General features: G+C 36.3%; 1 pseudogene; it reads left to right on the top strand.

The window, feature by feature from the left end:
- The first annotated feature begins 7,447 nt into the window (after positions 1 to 7,447).
- On the top strand, positions 7,448 to 21,885 carry LOC110659752 (uncharacterized; annotated as a pseudogene).
- The last annotated feature ends 971 nt before the right edge of the window (positions 21,886 to 22,856 follow it).

Below are 22,856 nucleotides of genomic sequence, written 5' to 3' on the forward strand. Positions count from 1 at the left end.
TATATAAAATTCCACATTTCTATCATCATCTCAATATCTCAAAATTTAAAATGTCATTCATATTCATTTACATAACATCTGCATATTCATCCATATCAAATTTCAAACTTTCATCATACATGAGATTTACAAATTTATTAATTTGCATCATATATAAATTTAATTACATAAATTCATAATTTACATTACAAAATTAATGAATATTTACAATGTACAAAATACACTACTGTGGTCTGACAGACCATACCAAAATGCACAGCGTGAGGAGGTGACACTATCAGACACTGATGTAGATCCGATCCAAATAATTCCAGTCAGATGTCTCCTGAGTAGGGGTGGCCACGGTTCAGGAACTGCCGATTTAGGTTTAATGAAATCATGAACCTGAACCAAACCGCTAGGGGACGGTTTGGAAGACGGTTCCTGAACCGCCGGTTCCGGTTTGAGCCTCGGTTTAAAACGGTTTGAAGGGCGGTTCGAAAAAGAACGGTTCAAGACAGTTTGGAAGACAGTTTGGAAGCGATTTAAGGATGGTTTAAGGGTAGCTTAGACAAAAAAAATTAGAGAAAATTTTATTGATTCAAAATTTAAGTTATATTTGTAAAAATATTTTAATTTTTCTTAGAAATCTTTTAATCAAAATAAAATAAGAAAAAAAAAGAAAGAAAATAATTTATCTTTAAGAAAAATTTAATAAGTAAAGACTTGAACTTGATTAAAAAACTAGAGATTAAATTAATTTTTTTTTAAATTAGCAAAAAGTGTATAAACTTAATTTTGCCTATGTATCCCTTAGGATTTAGAGGAATAAAAATTTTTAGTTCTATTACTTGCCTTTTTTAAAAAATTATATAATAATTGATAATTAAAAAGTATAAAAGAGAAAAAAAATTAAAATAGAGGGTATTGAAAATTTTATTGAGGATTTAAAGTAATAACAAAGTAATTGAGATAGTATTAAAAATTTCAGTAAGTATATAAAATAATAAAGTAGGAAAATTGAGAGAGTATTGGAAATTAAAATGAGTGTAGAAAATAATTATTTAGAGAATTTGAGAAAAATTGAAAAAATATTAAGAATTGAAGAAAATGCAGAGAATAATTGTGTAGAGAATTAATAATATATATAAATGAATTAGGAGTGAGGCAACATATTTATTGAATTTTTTTATATTTAAATCGCTGGTTTAATCCGGTTCGAAATCGTTGGTTTAATCCGGTTCGGAACCACCGGTTCATGGTTCTTAAAAAATATGAATCTGAACCAAACCGCAGAAGGACGGTTTCGGTCCGGTTCGAAGTCGGTTCTGATTTTGACCGGTTTTGGTCATGTTTTGACCGAATCAGTTCCGGCTCGGTTCCGGTTCAAAATCGGACCGTGGCCACCCCTACTCCTGAGCCTTATCTTCAGTACCTACACGAGGGAAAAATTTACCGCGCTAAGCATAATGCTTAGTGGTGCAATAATAATATAAAAATAAACTAAATAATTAAAAATAATGAATTCATGTTCATGTTGTCATGGGAGATGTATTTTTAATAAATATTCGATTTACATATTGTTGATCCTTTCATTCATTTATTTATTATTTACTTTTCAACATCTTATTTCAGTGCCCTAGTAACCTATGACAGACTGACTAGACTAAATAAGTGGGTAAACTAGCACTGGATACATTTATGCCTCGGGCTGTCATACCGTGGGACACATAATGTCAACCAGGTATGCAACAGAATGGCTAAAAGCCCATGATAGCAATCAGGCATAAAGCCATATACATCATCATATAACAGAATGGCTAAAAACCATAATAACAAAATGGCATGAAAGCCATGATAACAGAATGGCACAAGCCATAAGTACTACTGCAAATCAGAACCCTATTAGCATGCCAATCTACCCAACCCATACATAAAGTCTAGGCATATATGGGCAACTTAGCATAATAAGTATTTATGACTTACATTAATTCATCTCATGTGCTATTATTTGTTCATACCATTGTTATTCTATTTGTAATGGGAACATAAGTCTCAATTACATTTTCATATGACTAATGTGCCTCACAATTCATTTATGTTATATACATTTCACATTTCAAGTCATTCTTGAACATTTCATGTATTCCAGATTTTGTGCCTTAAATTTCCCTAGCAATCTGGCCAAGATGCATAGTCCTTTTGGCCATACTTCCTTCATGGAAGTTGTTCCTTAATGTGTCAATGTCACGACCCAACCTATGGGCCGGACCGACACTAGGACCTGGGCCAACCTAAAGCCCCCGAGGCCCGTAGTAAGCCTAACTATTCCTCAACCTAACTCTAAGGCCCATTTGAGCCCAATTTCAAGAATTCAACCGGACAGAGTTCGGCCATAAATAGACCATTTAACGGGGGGTTTTTGACTCGTCCGACCTGTAAACACAATATATATAATCATCTGGGGAGCTCAGCTCACCCTTCACATAATCAAATGTCATAAAAATATATGGGAGCTCGGCTCCCTCATCCAATCCAACCACACATGCTTTTAATAAGTTTACAGGTCCAACATGACAATTACATTACAGACCCAATCAAATAAATATTTCTAACACATGCGAAATTCTAGGAGTAAATAAATAAAAAAAATTATATAATATCATGACATAAACAGGCAACCTACAAGGGATGGGAACAAGTTAAAACTTAAAAATAAACCTCCTGTATCCTAAAAAAAAAAGGGTGAATAGGAGTGAGCATTCGACTCAGAGAGTAAAATATCAATTTTAACCATAATCTCTATAGCTATCTAAAGCTAATGCACCATTTGGAGTGAAATGCAACATCGTCATAAATTTCATACAAATCACATCAAAAAGGCAATTTGGAGCATTCACACACCCGATAATGTCAAACAATACATATACGGAAGTTGATCCCCTATACAGCCCTCTTAATCCAACCTCTGCCAGCGAAGATCTCAAGCCGGACTTTCACTTAATAAACCAAATACGGGGTCCTAGCGAAGATCTCAAGCTATGTCTACCTCGAAGGACCGGGTCCCAGCGAGTATCCCTCAAGCCGTGTCTACCTGTTCTGTCCATATCTAACACCATACCATACGCATGCCAACGCACACACACTGCTCCAAATTATCCCAAACAACACCCATGGCAATTCATCAATTTAGAATGCAATATAAAACGTGCCTAGTGTTTAACTACATAAATATATATACATATAAGTGATGCAGGAGCATACCTGAACATATAATAATATTGAAATTATAATTAAAATTAATATTCTACTCACAGACTCAACCGAAGTCACTGTGGCGGTTGGGCGGAGGAAGAAGGCTATCCCGACTCACCTGACAACTTTTTTATAATTGTTTAATATATTTTACTCAATACAAACTGAGAAAATACCAAAGATGTCCTAAGTCTTGTTAAAAATTCGGCAGAGTCTCCCCTATACCTAGGACCTACCCAACCTGCAAAAGGGCTTAAAACGCACTTCTGTATCCACAAACCATACATCACATCACACAGCTCCTCTTGGACCCATCCAAATAGTCAATAATCGTAATATGAAAAATTACAGTTTAGTCCTTATAATTAACCTTTTTGCAAAAACTACCCAAATGAGCTCTAAATATTCTAAAACTTTGCCCCGCGGTCCTTAGCAATATTACTAAGCTAATGCAAAAGGAATCATAATTTTTTGAGCTACCATGAATATTTTATGAATTTTTAATCCAATTCAAGCACTAGACAATTAAGAAAAAGTAAGGTTCGGGTTTACCTATGCCGACTCCGACCCCAGGGACGCGCTCAAGACGTCTGACAACAGTAGGGTAGCCAAAATTCGGACCCAATTCCAAGACTTTTTCGGTAGCCTGTCTGTCTGGCCAGAAATTCACAAACTCGGGCAACCGTTGAATTTCGACGAATTGAAGGTACCTACACGAAGCCCACAACACGGGAGTTAGTATATAATTTTTACGAAATTTTCTAAGCTCATTTAGTGCTCGGAAAAACACTATGAAGTTCTGTGGGACCTATCAAAAAATGGTGTCAGAAAATTTTGAAATTTATATTGCCGTGAAGCTCTCGACGAGTGGAGATCTCCAGTACTCTTGGTTTTCTAGTGGGGTTCACAGTTTGCGAGAAATCTAGCCCAAAAATCAAAATGGGCTAAAACTTCCAGGACAAAAATTAGGCAAACCACTCGATGAATTTTGGTGTTCTTGGTGTCTATGGAAAGCTCTCGAGGTATAGATGTGTTTTGACACAAGACCCGGCTCAAACGGTGGCCGGATTGGCTGAATTTTAGCCGGAAAACCGAAATGGTGCCCGCGTGCAGGGGGGACTTTGTGCGCGGTTTCCGGCAGCTTGGAGCGTCGGCCAGCCGTGGGGACGGCTGGGGTGGCAGCGGCGGCGTGGCTAGGGGAGGTGAGAGGAGAGAGAAAACGAGAGAGAGAGGGGGGACGTCGGGCGCGCACGAAAGAGAAGGAAGAAGAAAAAGAAAATGCCAGTTCGATTCGATCAGTTCGATCTAGTTCGGTTCGATTAGGCCAGTCCAATTCAAGATACAAAATTTTAAATTTTTACTCTGCCTTGGGACTGAAAACGAGGCCCAAAAATTCCGAAAAAATTCTAAAAAATTCAAAAAAATTCGTAGAGTCCAAATATATTTTTAGTTTTGACATGTGGTCTTTAAATTAATTTTTAAAAATCATCAAAGTTTTACATTTTTAGAAAATCAAACCCGATTTCTAAAATCCAAAAAATTTCAAATAATTTCCTAAAATTAAAATAAAATAAAATATTAATATTTACCCACAAAATAATAAATTTAAAAATTTGAGGTGTTACAATCAACTTCAATTTCCTTTTTGAATTACTCAATCTGAGGTTCTGTAATTCAAGATATAGTCAATTTACTAATACTGATCTATTGACCAATTCCTGTTCCAAAACAAGGTAGATTCTGAAACTCAATTTTATCCAGCCATTTGGACAAGTTACAGTCATAATTTGACTCAATGTTCTTCATATGAGTTGTTCCCCTGTGTCTTATGGTTGCATAGGTTCAAGAATCACTAAGTTTCAGGTTATGTAGGGTGAGTTATGGCAATTTAACAAACCTAGACTCATAAACCCTGTACATTCAGGATTTTAAGTTCAAGTCAGTATTTGCAATTCATATTTGAGGTCCTTACACTCAGAATTTAAGTAGGGTTTCTAAACTAAAATTATAGCTCTATTTCTTAAGTTTTCATATCAGTTTGGCTCATCCCAATTGGAGTTTTCTACTAGAAGTTATGATTCATTTACTATCCGGGTGTCAAATGGCCAATTACTCCAAATGCAGGAAATTCAGGATTGGAGTTCCTAACTTATCATAACAATTTCCCTTAGTTCCTTTAGGATATGGGTTCTGGCCCAAACATCAAAGTTGTAGTTTTAGGTCCTATGAGAATTTTGGCTTTTGAATTACTACATTTGCAGTTTTGTAGGCTGAGTTATGACATTTTTGCCACAACTGGTTGGGTATCCTGAAACTCAAGATTTCTAGGTCGGGTTTGGTTATGGTCAGGTTTGCTAGACTAAATTAGTCTAGTAAATTGGTTAGGTTTGGTTCATATCTGGGCTCTGAGTTCTTCAAAAGAAATGTTCTCCTATATTTCAAGAGTTCATGGGTTCAAGAATCAGGTTATTTGGGGTTTCCTAGAGTGAGTTATGCTCAAATTACTGAGCACTATTCAAATGGTCATTCTGTCTAGGTCTAGAATGCCACATCCAGATTCAAGCCAATTTTAGGGCATCCTAGGGTCAGTTTTTGAGCAAGCTTTCTTTATGCTATTTCTAGCATTATGTCTAAGGTTTAATCTCCAATTGGTCTCACACCAATTAGAGCTATGTAGCTCTACTTATAGCCACATAAACCCACTAGACTTAGAGATCCAGAATTCCTGCACAAGGGTAACACTTCAAATTCATCAATTCAATCCAACAATCAACTTCAAAACTCAACCAATTCACATAAAATGGTCAATATTTGACCTCAACAACATCTATTAAGCATCATATTATTGAACCCCCAAATTTCCCTTCAAAACCCTAACTACATAATCTCAATTCCATGCAACTACATGCAATTAAACTCATAATTCATATATACTCATCCAACAGCACTAGTAGACAAGTTAAATCAAAACAAATCATCAAAATCCCATCTCCCCTAAGGCTGACTGAAATTTCATGTTGTTCCCTCATGCATATTTTCTTCATTTTTCATTCAATTTCATTATGGCTCAACTTAAATCCAAGATTAGATCAAGATAGAAGACAAGAACTTCAAGTTCTTCCAACCTTTTTGCTTCTAATCATTCTACCAAGAAGAAATATCAAGATTTAGTGTTGGGAAGTATGGGAATTATGGTGAGAAGGTCATGAAATTAGAGCTTTGCAAGATAAAAATGGAGGAAGAGCCATAGAAGGGCGGTTCGGCCACTTTGGTAGGAAGAAGAAGATAAAGACTTTTTTGGCATTTAATTGTTTTGTCTCTTATTTATAGGCGTGTCTAATTATAATTAGTCAAAGTAATTAATTATAATTAATATAATTATAATTATATCAATTCTCTTAATTCCCTTTATATCTCTTTTTAATTTTCATAAACACTTCATTTTCTTAATTCATTTTCAACATTTTAATGTCACTCATTTTAATGGACATTTAGGTCAAAAGTCAACTCTGAGTGTCAAATGACCAAAATGCTCCTCATCGGATTATAGTCAATCTTTTTCAATAATGACCTTTAACTCCATAACTCGATGATCAATTTGATTTTAATACTGCTTAATTTAACTTATTTTCATTTTATTTTTGGTCCTCAAACTGGCTATGAATAGTATCATTTATGGACTGAAAATAATACTGTTCAAAGTTCAGAAGTGCAGGAAGTTACATTCAATACATAATTTTTAATTTATATAAAAAAAATCTAATTGAATTATTGATTAGGTAAAATTTTAATATGATAAATCCACTCTCAGACCTATGGAATATTTGAATTCAAATAACAAATAAATATAATAGCTATCAAATTAAGTTTTTCTGAAAAAAAAAAGGATTTAAGTGACAATTTCATATGAATATTGCAAATTTCATATATCTAAAGCTTTGAAAAAAAAAAGTTATTGGACTAATAAAGTAATAAGATGAACATGTAGGGGGCAATTTCAAATTGTCAGATAGGTTGGGATCAGGAAATAAATAAATATAAATAAGTTGCGAGGCATAATTGCAAATCCATAATTGTCTGGGTAGCTTTGACGAGTTAATGCAAAAGATGCGAACTTCCCAGTTTCCCAGTTTCTCTTCGAAGCATAAAACATAACGGAAATGAAGACAGAGGAAAGGAAAAGGAAGGAAGGAAGGAAGGAAGCCCATAAAAGATGATACTAGCGGTCTCGTTTGCAAATGTTAAAGGCAACATCTTGATTGAACGGTATGTGTAAATCTCCCCCCTCATGTCCTTTAATCACGCAAATCTTTTTTTATGCATCTAATTCTCATTAGATCAATGTAACCTTGCCTTTGAGCTGGTGTTTCCTTATTTTTGCTTTATTTTTTCTCATTTTGTTTAGATTTTGCTTGGTTTTGTATACCCTTTTGGCTAGATCTTGTTGGGTTTTTGTTGGATTTGAATTCCATACATGGTGCGGTTCCCATTTTACTTTGCTCAAAATTGGTTGTGGTTTATATGCTCTACTATTGATTTGTGCTTTTGAGTGCTGAGAAAATAGTATTTGTTTGATCGAACTTTTGAGGCATCACCAATGTACACTTATCGTTAGGGTAGGGATATAATTCTATTGAAACATGTAGATCCTGAGTGGTAAAAGTCTCAGGCTGCCAATTGCAAGAGCAAACACAATGGTTCGAATTTGATCCTTGAGGAAGGCCATTTCATGAGAAAATGTTAATCTAATCTAATATCTATCTATCTAATCTATATTAAGCCTAAAGCAAAGAGAATGTTCTCTCCATATTTTGACAAGTGGCTTTCTCAGTTTATGACAAGTGGATGAAGTAATTAATTGAAAGATTTTAATTTTTTAACACCTTATTTCAATTAATTCTCAAATTGAGCTATATGAAAGTTTATAGAGTTATAATTATTCATAAAATTGTATCTTTTAAAATTTTGAATTTTTTCATTTTTCAAATGTCTCTTCACTTCGATATCATACAAATACATATGATTTTCAATTGAATTTGAAACTAAATTATTGAAAGATTATCATTTATATTTAATTTATTATTGTTATTTTCATAATTTTTATATTGCAATAATAATAACAATAACATATACGCAAAAAGCATGGGATGTCGTCTTGTGCTTAGGAACTTAGGACCATTTCTAGTTGTTACCGTGCCAAGACCATATTTTGGATGATGGACATAAACATACTCTTAAGTTTACTAATAAGCAACAGAAACATTGAACGCTTAAGAAATATGTCTTTGCTATGTTATTCTAGAGGGATGAGGAGGATTGGTAATAGTAGTTATTATAACAGAAGCTTTGGATTCTACTATCTAGCATAAAACAATATCATAATATTTTAAAATAAATTATATGTTTGTGGATAGAAATTGTCTTGTTGAGGACAGGAGTTGAAACATCAGTTTAGCAATCTTGATGATCTCATTTGGAGTTTATTAGGATGGGAGCAAAATTGTCATCATGTTGGTTCAAGTGTTTTAACTGTTAAGTGTTAATATAATTGCAGGTTTAGCGAAGTTCAGCTGAGGAATGGACATTGTAGATCTTTTTTGGTTAAACTGGGGGCAGATAATCTTCAAGGTGTAAAAAATGAAGAGCTACTTGTTGCTTCCCACAAGTATGCAAACCCTTTGTTCTTTTGAGAGTATCTGTTTAGATGCAACTAATTCTGTTTTAGTTTGAAATTAAAATGTGTTTTTAATTTGGAAATGATATGTTACATCTATAGCCAAGATAGACTGAATCAACTATGGAGTGCCATTTGTTTGGTTGTTTGATTTGATCCACAGTTTCCAGAGTTCGAGTTTCCATTTTCCTAGAACCATTGATGTTTGGTTTGTGTCTTTAATATATTTGTCACGACCCAACCTATGGGCCGGACCGGCACTAGGACCTGGGCCAGCCTAAAGCCCCTAAGGCCCGTAGTAAGCCTAACTGTTCATTAACCCAACTCTAAGCCCATTTGGGCCCAAATTCAAGAAAACAAACGGACAGAGTCCGGCCATAAAATGGACTTCCCAATGGGGAGTTTTCGACTCACCCGACCTGTAAACATAATAAATACTCAATTGGGGAGCTCAGCTCACCCTCCACATACTCATATCCTCATAAAAATAAATGGGAGCTCAGCTCCCTCATCCAATCCATCAAACATGCATATCATTATACGTTTACAGGTCCAAAAAAATAATAATTTAGGTTACAGACTCAAATCAAATAAACATTTCTAACACATGCGGAAATTCTAAGATTTAACCAGTTTATACAAACATTAGTAATCGACCTGCGAGGGAGAAAGCAGGTTAACCTCAAAAAAATATCCTCCTGTGGCCTGTAAAAATTTTTGAACAGGAGTGAGCGTTCGACTCAGAGAGTAAAATATCAATTTTAACCATAATCTCTATAACTATCTAGAACTAATGCACCCTGTAGAGTGAAATGCAACATCAACAACATTTTTACATCATAACATCAAAAAGGTAATTTGGAGCACTCACACACCCTGTAGTATCAATCATAACATATGGGAGTGATCCCCTATCTGACTCTCTTAAATCCAACGGTGCCGGAATTACTCAAGCTCGGACTTCCACTTAATAACCAAATCGAGGTCCCATTACTCAAGCCGTGACTACCCCTCGAAGGATCGGGTCCCAATTACTCAAGCGTGACTACCCGCCCTATCCATAGTCCACACCACATCACACGCACGCCAACGCATACACCGCTCCAAATTACCACAACAACATCCATGGCACATCATGATTATGAATGCAACATAAATCGTGCCTAGAGTTTAACTACATAAATATATGCATATAAGTGATGCATGGACATGCTTGAACATATAATAATATCGAAATTACAATTAAAATTAATATTCTACTCACAGACTTGACGACAAATTACTGTGGCGGCTGGGCGGAGGAAGAAGGCTATCCCGGCTCACCTGACAATTATATTACAATTATTTAATACAATTTGACTCAATACAAACAAAGAAAAGACCAATTACGTCCTAAGTCGTGCAAAATCCTACAGAGTCTCCCTATACCTAGGACCTACCCAACGCAAAGGGTTCAAAACACACTTCTATACTCACAATCCATATATCAACGGTTCAATCATATCACACACCCCTCCTGGGCCCATCAAATCAGTCATCCATCACATAAAATTTCAATTTAGTCCTTATTATTGATCATTTTTGCAAAAAGCGCCCAAACAAGCTCTAAAAATTATAAAACTTTTGCCTCATGTCCAATATTACTAAGCTATTGCAAAAAGAATCGTAATTTTCTAAGCTACCACGAATATTTTATGGATTTTTAATCCTATTTAAGCACTAGAAAATTTCGAAAAAGCAAGGTTTGGGTTTACCTTTGCCGATTCCGACTTCGGGAACGGGCTCGGGACGTCTGAAAATGGTGGGGTAGCAAAAACCTCGATCCAATTCGGAGACTTTTCCGGAAATTCACGCATCCGACAAGCCGAATTTCCGCGAATTGAGGATACCTACACGAAGCCCAATAATAATATATAAAAAAATCAGGGGTGTTACATTCTTCCCCCCTTACAGAAAATTCATCCTCGAATTTTACACAAGGCAGAATAAAGCACATGATTATACATTGAACAGATAAGGGTACTTGCTACGCATGTCCCGTTCTAACTCCCAGGTGCACTCTTCCACTGACTGACTCCTCCACAAAACCTTAACCATAGGGATCTGTTTTGATCTCAGCTGTCTCACTTGGTAGTCCACTATGGCTACAGGCTGCTCCTCAAATGTCAAGTTCTCTTTTAACTCTATTACATCTGGTTATAGTACATGAGAAGGATCTGGAATGTATTTTCTTAGCATGGAGATGTGAAACACGGGATGAACATGAGAAAGGTTGGGTGGTAGCTCCAACCGGTAGGCAACTGCTCCAACTCTATCCGTAACCTCAAAAGGTCCAATATACTGAGGTGCCAACTTGCCCTTTTCCAAATCTCATGACTACCTTCATTGGAGAAACCTTCAGAATACATAGTCGCCACCGCAAACTCCACATCCCTTCGTGCAGGGTGCATAACTCTTCCGCCTCTTGAAAGTTGTTTTCAGTCGTTCCCTGATTAAAGGAACTACCTCTGAAGTGTACTGCACTAGGTCTACATCATGCACCTTCGCTTCCCCCATTTCCATCCAACACAGAGGAGACCTACACTTTCTTCCATATAGTGCCTCATAGGGCGCCATTCCTATGGTGGAGTGATAACTGTTGTTGTAGGCAAACTCCACCAAAGCTAGCTGATCATCCCATTGACCTCCAAAATCCAAAACACTCATGCGAAGCATGTCTTTCAGTGTTTGGATTGTCCTTCAATTGTCTGCATGCGAGGGTGGAAAGCCGTACTAAAGTTCAATCAGGTGCCAAGTGCCTCCTGCAACTTTCTCCAAAACCGAAGTGAATCGGGGCCCTCTCGAGATATTATGGAAGCCGGAACTCCATGCAATCTGACTATTTCTCGAATGTAGAGCCGGACATACTGTGCCACAGAGTATGTAGTCTTTACAGGTAAGAAGTGAGCTGATTTGGTCAAGCGGTCTACAATTACCCATATCGAATCATATCCTCGCGTGGTACGAGGTAACCCAGTCACAAAATCCATAGTGATCATTTCCCACTTCCATTCTGGGATAGGGAGCTCTTGCAACTTCGACGGTCTCTAGTGTTCAAACTTCACCTTCTGACAAGTCAAGCACTTGGACACAAAGTCTGCTATGTCTCTCTTCATGCCATTCCACCAATAGCTATCTTTCACATCATGGTACATCTTGGTGGAACCTGGGTGGACACTTTACAGTGTGTAGTGTGCCTCTCGCATGATTTCATTTCTGAGGTTGTCCACATCGGGCACACATATCCTAGAACCTTGCACTAGGGCGCCATCATTGGCAAATCCGAACTCACCACCTTCACCTTCTTTGTACTCTTTCTATAATCTTCATCAATTGTTGGTCTCGTGCTCAAAAACTCTAACTCTGTCCCTCAAGTCCGCCTCACGAAAAGTGAGCCAACAATACCCCTCATCCGATGATCTAGGATTAAACCTTGATCCATCAACTCATGTACTTCCTGAATCAACGGTCTCTTCTCTCTTGAAATGTGCGCCAACCGCGTAAGATTTTACGCTCGAGCATCTGCCACAACATTGGCCTTCCCGTGGTGGTACTGGATGGTGCAATCATAGTCTTTCGAAGCTCCATCCATCTCCTCTGCCTTAAGTTTAAATCCCTCTGGAAGATGTACTTCAAACTTTTGTGGTGGTGTATATCTCGCACACTTCACCATACAGATAGTGTCTCCAGATCTTTAGTGCAAAGATTACAGCCGCCATTTCCAAATCATGGGTGGGATAGTTCTGCTCATGCCTCTTCAGCTGCCTTGAAGCATAAGCCACTACTTTTCCATTCCGCATCAAAACACACCTAGGCCAACTCTAGAGGCATCACAAAGACACTGTATCCTTCACCGCTCATAGGTAGTGTTAACACAAAGTGGTTAGACACTCCTTATCCTCATCATTATAACCGACTCTATCGAGCTCTCTTCCCGTCCTTTGCATCTTATCCACTTCCCTTTTCCTATTTTTGGTATTGTTGGTATCATTTCAACTCATTGTACTTATTCCTTAATTTTAGTCCTATCTCATCCTTACACCTTTTCCTTCAAAGATGTCTATCCCATCATCAACTTTAACTTTCTTTTTATTTCTTAGTCTTATCTTGAATACTAGTTTCATTACTTCAAGAATTCTAACCCTATGATTTACTCTTACCAGCACATTCTTCACCTTATGTAACACTTATAATTACCCATAGAAAATTTTTTTTCTTGTATCCCCTTTTTCCAACTTAACTATCGTAACATTATCATTCCCTATCACCTTAGTAGGAAATTGCTTATCTGGATGAATATGAGCCCCATAAACTATAAGTTCCATCTGAACTAACACGGCTGTAGGAAATATGTGTCATGCCTTAATTCCAAACAAGATACTTCACGTGTTCATTCTCCTTAATATAATCATATATACTGCCCATAGCTTTCTAAATTTCAATCTCAAATTACCCATCAGCAACAATTTCATCTATTGAATCTCAACCATAAACAGTACTTCCTCCAGCTCATAGTTTAAAACAGTTGCAAGCCTTAGTAGCTAACTCAATTTAACTCCTATCATTACTCTGTTCATCCTTTCATACTTAATACTAGGTATGCACTTACTGTCATTCTCATATCAGGAAATTATGTATGAATTTGTGCCTACTAAACTCTCAATAACTAGGTCTCCTTGACTCAGTTTCTGTTCCTTATATAACCTTCTAGAACCAAAAGCACAAGCTAAACTTGAAAAGAAAGAAAATATCCTCTTATATTCAACTACACCCGATTGTCCATATAATAACGTTTAACCTATGTTTCTTAGTCTTTCTCTTCAAATTTCATCATCTCCTAGCACAATTGTGCTCTACCTATAAGATGTCATCTGCATGAACTCTTTACCGAACCATTGTCCTTCCTGACATAATATTTTATAATTTATTAACTTTACTTATACTCGACCTCTGATTCATATCCATCATCGTTTATATTGTGCCTTAACTTTTGTTGATTCCTGAAAGATTTCTCTTACTAATAGATTCTTCCAACACTAATTCTAATCTTATCTATGGTCATTAGTTTGATCCTTGAACTTTCTAGTGATTTATAACCACCCAGACTTGTCACTTCTCGTTCTACCCCTACTGTTGTCATGTCATTATTGCTTCACTACAAAGTGATTCTGTTGATCACACTAAAAATGTTTGCCTGACATTCATAATGAACCTCTAACTACCTTGTCACTATCTCAAAAGTCTAACTTAAAGCCTCTATGTCATTATCTATCATTCTTTTCCTCTTATCATACCTTTTTGATCCCTTAGATTAACTTTTATTAAACTTACTACTTACTAACTTCTTCTTCTCTACCTAATTAGGTAGTCCGCAATACCATCGCACACCTTCTAGCATTTACTCATTATTATGTTATCCCATACCTCCATCACTATTCTCACTAATGTGGTCCCATTTTGGGTTTTCCATCCTTGTCATTCACCTTGCCAAGAATAACACTTAGCCTACCCTACATCTTAACTTTGTTCCTTTTATTATGCGCCCTTCAGGTTGTCCTTCCGTTTATTTTTTTTTTTCTTATCCAAAATAGAACTTAACTATTCTATCCCTGGTTCCATTCTTCTTCCTAACATGACAGCTGTACCTGCTAACTATATCTTTCAGAATCTCTACCACGTTATCACATATCTGTGCTACTCAGATTTGGTCCTTTGACCACTCTAGCTAGTACTTCCACTGGCATTTAGATTATATTGCATCTGTAATCAATTATCCAAACCTTCATTCTGCACTTCCTCTATCCATTGGCCTTCTATAACTTATCTTCGCTAATTTATTTCTCTTAACACTGTTATAATTAGATTATACTATTGTTTTGAACAATATAAAGTTAGAAGGGAACTCAGGAAATTACAGTCATACTTTTATTGTATGATTTCTATTCTTATCCTTTAGCTTACATAATACCTTTACTACCTCGAGAACTGATTCTGCAGCAATTTTATTTATTTGTAAATGTTATTATCATTATTATTATTTTCCATGTTTACTCAATTAGCCAAAACTTAAGATTCCGGGCACCCAAACCCGTCATCCAATTCAAAGGATTTACATCCATTGTGATCTGATTATATATGATTCCTATAATGGAACTTGTATCATCTGCAGGATACCCTGACCAACTACTCTCTACCACACTCTACCCATCCGGGTACTATTTGGTTGGTCACCATTATTAGTAATAACTTTCGATCCCTTACGAAAAGATAGGACTACACCCTAACTTGCAACAAAGGTACTACATTGACCACCTTGCCCAAACCATGTCAAATTAATGACTCTCCTATCATATCATATCTCTGTGAATCATCAATTCATAGTTTCGACCTTCCCTAGGTAGTAGGGTTGTACTTTATTCCATACTGATACACAAAAGGTATACTATTCTCACTCTATAAGTGTCACCTTTACTTTGCAACTAATCCGAAACCTCTGGTCTGATGGCAACTCTAGCTCATGCTAGGGTAACTGAGTCACTGACTCTAGTTACCACCCAACTGTAACCTTTCGATATTCTAGCTCTAGACTCTTAACCAGGAGTTCCCAACTCCTCTGCAAATATAGAACTCGCATTGCAGTATTCCAAAGCAGATCGCTGCAACACCCTCATCATAAGCACTACAGGGAAGTACGCAGCTCTACACAATAATCTCATGTCGGTACTGTAATCTGCAGCTTACAGAGCAGACATCGAGAACATTGTATAGTTACTACGATACGTCCTGACAGACTAGGTCTCCCAATTTCTTATCTCTCCTGAATCTTTTATTATCACAAACTTATTCTGACTGGGTCATCTACTGATGACTGCCAGCAGTGGTATTCTCATCCTTATCTAGGGCAACTGTACTTTCAAGACTCACCTTTATGTACTCGTGCCTTGCACGAAATGGGCACACCATTTAAACCCATACAGACAGAAACATAGCATTTCTTGGAGTACGTATCCTCATGATAGACCTCACATGTCTACTAACTCTATTTCACATTTCTATGTACTCCACGAAAATCAAGATACTAAATGAGGAACTTTTATATTTCCCGAGGTATAACGCAGAATCTAGAAACAAAGAATTACAGAAAAAGACGAAATAGAATCCTATACTCCGCATGTAACATCCTAACAAGACTCCTTTTACACTCCCAAGTATATTCTTTCCCATGAATCTAGAGCCTAAGCTCTGATACCAACTTTTGTCACGACCCAACCTATGGGCCGGACCGGCACTAGGACCTGGGCCAGCCTAAAGCCCCCAAGGCCCGTAGTAAGCCTAACTGTTCATTAACTCAACTCTAAGCCCATTTGGGCCCAAATTCAAGAAAACAAACGGACAGAGTCCGGCCATAAAATGGACTTCCCAACGGGGAGTTTTCGACTCACCCGACCTGTAAACATAATAAATACTCAATTGGGGAGCTCAGCTCACCCTCTACATACTCATATCCTCATAAAAATAAATGGGAGCTCAGCTCCCTCATCCAATCCATCAAACATGCATATCATTATACGTTTACAGGTCCAAAAAAATAATAATTTAGGTTACAGACCCAAATCAAATAAACATTTCTAACACATACGGAAATTCTAAGATTTAACCAGTTTATACAAACATTAGTAATCGACCTGCGAGGGAGAAAGCAGGTTAACCTCAAAAAAATATCCTCCTGTGGCCTGTAAAAATTTTTGAACAGGAGTGAGCGTTCGACTCAGAGAGTAAAATATCAATTTTAACCATAATCTCTATAACTATCTAGAACTAATGCACCCTGTAGAGTGAAATGCAACATCAACAACATTTTCACATCATAACATCAAAAAGGTAATTTGGAGCACTCACACACCTGTAGTATCAATCATAACATATGGGGTGATCCCCTATACTCTCTTAAATCCAACTTTGGTGCCGAATTACTCAAGCTCGGACTTCCACTTAATAACCAAATCGAGGTCCCGAATTACTCAAGCGGTGACTACCCTCGAAGGATCGGGTCCCAATTACTCAAGCCGTGACTACCCGTCTATCCATAGTCCACCACATCACACGCACGCCAACGCACGCTGCGCTCCAAATTACCACAACAACATCCATGGCACATCAGATTATGAATGCAACATAAATCGTGCCTAGAGTTTAACTACATAAATATATGCATATAAGTGATGCATGGACATGCTTGAACATATAATAATATCGAAATTACAATTAAAATTAATATTCTACTCACGCAGACTTGACGACAAATTCGTGGCGGTGGGCGGAGGAAGAAAGGTCATCGGCTCACGACAATTATATTACAATTATTTAATACAATCGACTCAATACAAACAAAAAAAGACCAATTACGTCCTAAGTCGTGCGAAAATCCTGAGTCTCCATACCTAGGACCTACCCAACGCAAAAGGGTTCAAAACACACTTCTATACTCACAATCCATATATCAACAGTTCAATCATATCACACAGCCCCTCCTGGGCCCATCAAATCAGTCATCCATCACAATACGCAAAATTTCAATTTAGTCCTTATTATTGATCATTTTTGCAAAAACTGCCCAAACAAGCTCTAAAAATTATAAAACTTTGCCCCGCGGTCCTTAGCAATATTACTAAGCTATTGCAAAAAGAATCGTAATTTTCTAAGCTACCACGAATATTTTATGGATTTTTAATCCTATTTAAGCACTAGAAAATTTCGAAAAAGCAAGGTTCGGGTTTACCTTTGCCGATTCCGACTTCGGGAACGCGCTCGGGACGTCTGAAAATGGTGGGGTAGCAAAAACCTCGATCCAATTCGGAGACTTTTCCTAGTAGGCCGGAAATTCACAGATCCGGACAACTGTCGAATTTCCGCGAATTGAGGATACCTACACGAAGCCCAATAATAATATATAAAAAAATCAGGGGTGTTACAATATTTGTAAAGGAAACCTTGAAAACTGCCTCGAGAAGGTAGCTAATCTGTGTATGAAATACATCATTCTATTATTGTTGGCATAATTTTAATTAAAGTCATTCAAATTGCAATATAAAACTAGATCTCTACATTATCTTCAACTCTAAATTAACAAGGTGCTTTTGATTCAAAAATTTGTATTTTGAAAAATTTTGATGGTTATTCTGTGTGTTAAGATTGAACTTTCTATTGCTAAACTCCGTCATCTGTTTGTTATAAACAAAATTATTTGTAGTGCTGATCTTAATTTTATTTATGTAATTTGGAACCTAGAGGCATTTGGAAGCAAGGAAAATGTGATATCTTCGATTTGATTTGTTGATATTCCAATTAAGTACTCATTTCAGTATTTCTTTTTCATCATTATACAATCACTTTAGGATTCATTGAAATGTTTTCTTGCTAGATCAGTTTATATTGTATATATAATGCTTGGGGATGTCAGCATTTTTGTTGTTGGCAAGGATGATTATGATGAACTTGCCTGTGCGTATATATTCCTTCCTTTAAGAATACCTTGTTGTTTATGCAAAGATGGGAAGTCAGTTAAGTTTATTGATGACAAAAATCATTCTGAGGTTTGATGACCTTCTAGTTTAAATGACTTGAAATCAAAATATTTCATTTATTTCTTTCTCGAGTGAGTCTTGACATAAAGTTTCTGACATGCTGTGAAGACCAGGTTCAACTCCTCTGTTGAGATTACTGTCCTGGCACTTATCAAAGCCTATTAGAATGGAAAGTTGATGTTTAACTTAAAACTAAAGGAAAATATTTTGATACCACTTTTCCTGAGAAATTATGCTGGCATCTATCTGGACTGTAACGTGAAAATTAGTTAAATAAAAGGAAAGAACTGGGAGATGCAGATAGTGATAATAGATTGTGTTACTAACACTCATCTGGGTTTTTCTCTAGTGGTAGAAGTCATCTTTGCTATTACATCAGCTGTGAAGGATGTATGTGGGAAGCCTCCAATTAAGCGCCTTTTCCTCAACAAGCATTGTTGTTAAAGGTTCAAGGTGCACTAAGATGCCAAGGGGTCTTGGAGCCTAAGCGCAAGGCACAAGGCGAAGGCACGCACTTGGGCGAGGTGAGACACAAAAAAAAAAATTCAAAGTAAAATAAATATGAATATTCCATCAAACTTTAAATAATATAAAACTAAAAATAAGAACAACTAATAAGCATTCGAGTACTAATATATTAAAACTTGAATAGTCTTTTAATGTTTCATAACTATAGTCAAGCAATTACAAAATAACTACACTTCAATATTCATCAATAGTAGCGTCATAGTCTTCTTCATCTTCTTCTGCACGTTCAGCCACTTAATATTCATCTTCAAAATCAATATCTTCGTCATTTCCCTCATCTTTAAGAACTAAGGGAGTATCAACTTTTTTCTTTTTGAAAAAGATAATGAGTGGTCGTGTTAAAATATAAATATGAGAAGTTTGTGATCCTAAGTATGTTAGTTTGATGAGATCTTGGTGACTAGTTATCACCAATGATACTAATTTAAAAAACTTCTAGATTGACAACTTTTCGAGTTGAGTGATAGTTTGTTTTGTCTATGGAAGTACTCGTTGAATGTGTAAATAAAAAATGTGTGCCTTTCTAGCCTTGCTCATAGAATAAGGCGCATGCCTAGGCGCATAAGGCAAGAGCCTGGTGAATGTCGCCCACCTTTCTATTGTAGAGACACTAGGGCTGGAGCCTAGTGAGCCTGGAGCCTAAGGCGTGCCTAAGGTTTGCCTTTAATAACTATGTCGACAAGCAAGAGCACAGGCCTTTGAAAAGTTATATGAGAAACTTGGAACTAAAGAAGGGGAGAAAGATATTTATAGATTAGCAAGGAGCAGAGAAAGGAAATGTCAAGATCTCAATCAAGTTAGGTGCATTAAGGATAAAGAAGGAAAAGTGTTGGTGAAAGATGAGGACATTAAAGAAAGATGGATAAATTATTTTAATGATCTCTTTAATAATAGTCAAAATGGTAATAGCGTGAATATAGATTATAGAACAATAGAAAAGAATGTGAATTATACTAGAAGGATTAGATCTTTAGAAGTAAAGGAAGCACTTAAGAGAATGAAAGTGGGTAAAGCCTGTGGACCCGATGAAATACTAATTGAAGTGTGGAAGTATTTGGGAGATATGGGAGTAGCATGGTTAACTAAATTATTTAATAAGATTCTAAACTCAAAGAAAATGCCTGATGAATAGAGGAAGAGTATTTTAGTACCTATTTTTAAAAATAAGGGAGACATACAGAGTTGCTCAAACTATAGGGGAATTAAACTCATGAGCCATACTATGAAGTTGTCGGAGAGAGTTGTGGAGCATCGACTACGTCATGATACTTCTATCTCTCTCAATCAATTTGGTTTCATGCCTGGTCATTCAACTATAGAAGCGATCTTTCTCATTAGAAGCTTGATGGAGAAATATAGAGGTGCGAAGAAAGATCTACATATGGTTTTTATTGATTTGGAGAAGGCTTATGATAGTGTTCCAAGAGAGGTTTTATGGAATGTGTTAGAACAAAAGAGGGTATCTATTAGGTACATACAAGTATTGAAAGATATGTATGAAGGAGCAACTACTATTGTGCGCACAGTGGGAGGGGACACAAGAGATTTTCCGATCTCAATTGGATTACACCAAGGATCAGTCATAAGCCCTTACCTTTTTACATTAGTTTTAGATGAACTGACGAAACATATACAAGAGAGTATTCCTTGGTGCATGATGTTTGTGGATGATATTGTTCTGATAGATGAGACACGAGAAGGAGTCAATAGAAAGCTAGAACTTTGGAGAAGTACTCTAGAGTCAAAGGGTTTTAAGTTAAGTAGAACAAAGACAGAATACATGCATTGCAAGTTCAGTGAAGGCCAAACTGGTGATAGGGAAAGAGTTAGTTTGAATGGAGTGATACTGCCCCAAAGTAATCACTTTAAATATCTAGGCTCAGTTCTTCAAGTAGATGGGGGATGTGAGGAGGATGTTAGTCATAGGATTAAAGCCGGATGGTTGAAGTGGAGACGTGCCATGGGAGTTTTATGTGATCGTAAGATTCCCAATAAATTGAAAGGAAAATTTTACCGTACAGCCATACGACCGGCTATGTTATATGGTAGTGAGTGTTGGGCACTGAAAGAGTCGTATGCATCTAAGATAAGAGTTGCAGAGATGAGAATGTTAAGGTGGATGAGTGGCCATACTAGACTAGATAAAGTCCGTAATGAGAGTATTAGAGAAAAGGTAGGAGTGGTGCCATTTGAAGATAAGTTGAGAGAAGGGAGATTGAGGTGGTTTGGTCATGTGAAGCATAGACATACGGAGGCTCCAGTTAGACAAGTAGAGCACATTAGGTTAGAGGATAGAAAGAAAAAAAAGGGGTAGACCTAAATTGACTTGGAGGAGAGTAGTATAACATGACCTAGAAGCATTACACATTTCTGAGGATTTAACCCAAAATCGTTCAGAGTGAAGAAAGCGAATCCATATAGCCGACCCCAAATTTTTGGAATAAAGGCTTAGTTGAGTTGAGTTGAGTTGAGTAAAGTAATGTTGACACCACAAATTCTTGATACAGACTGCTGCACACATATCTAATCTTTTATTTGGTTAGAAACATGTGGTGAATGCTTTCTTTGACATTATTTCATTACAGGTAGGGTAGCTCAGACTTTCTAAATTTGGTTATGACCCCATGATTGATGTGAATGCTACCTTGCAGTGGATGTTTTGATTATTGCTTTTTTAACAAAATGACAACTAAGCTTTGCTATAATTGGGTGCGGCATTTTGCTTATGCTATTTTTCTTCTTCTTTGTGTGAAGGGATTGCTGGAGAATACAGAAAAAGAAAGAATTAGAAGACTAATGAGATCAAAACCTCCTACAGAGTTCTGAGTCCAAAATCTGCTTGCAGTGATCAGCCAAATGGAGATGGAAGGAGTTTTGTAGAATGAGTAATGCTTATTGATACAATGAGTAATGCTTCACCAGTCCATACCTTTACAGTACTCATATTTTTGTCTAGCTTTTCGATTGGTTTGAGGAAACATTCGCTTGGTTAAGCATAAATATGGCCTTTTGAGAATATTTTCTCTAGGACTAAAAGAGTATGCTGGCATAAATTGTAGCATATATGAATATCATTTTGTTCATCACCTTCTCTTACATTGGCGATGAGATTGAGAGAACTTTCCCTGAATGCAAAGGCCAATTTCAATCTTACAAGAAGTTGAAGTAGCTGAAGTTGATTTATCCTCATTCGTCGAAGGGCAAAGTAATAGATGCTCGATTGCTAAGATTTGACACCAGAAGATTTTTGGAAGTTAATAATATGAGACTCAGCATTGATTTTATCAGATTATTGGATACCGAACTCAAGAAAGTTAATATGTTTTATTTGGATAAAGGGGACAGACAGGCACAAACTTTCAATTTTCCTCCAGCCAAGGGCTATGCTGCAACCATTCTTCTCTTCTAATTTGCTTTACAAGCTTGATTTGGGAAGCTTTTTTCTGTTTTAAAATACTGCGTACCATTACTGGTTAACTAGTTTTTTTGGTTAAACATGCATTGCATATTTTCTACACTCATTATATGTATCTATAGTTCAGTACTTTTATACATTATTTTTTTATTAATTTTTATATGATATAATATTATTAGAATATATTACTTATTGTTATGATAATATTATACATTTTCATTTTTCATGATATGTATGATGTATATGCACTTATCATTTTCAGAATAAGATAATGAAAATGAAAATATATCAATGGAAATAAAAAATTGTAGATAAAAAATTTATAATAAAAAATTTATTATTATAATATAATTTTATAATTGTAAGTGTTTTTATAAATATA

The sequence above is a fragment of the Hevea brasiliensis genome, chromosome 6, assembly GCF_030052815.1.
Source record: "Hevea brasiliensis isolate MT/VB/25A 57/8 chromosome 6, ASM3005281v1, whole genome shotgun sequence".
Classification (NCBI taxonomy): domain Eukaryota; kingdom Viridiplantae; phylum Streptophyta; class Magnoliopsida; order Malpighiales; family Euphorbiaceae; genus Hevea; species Hevea brasiliensis.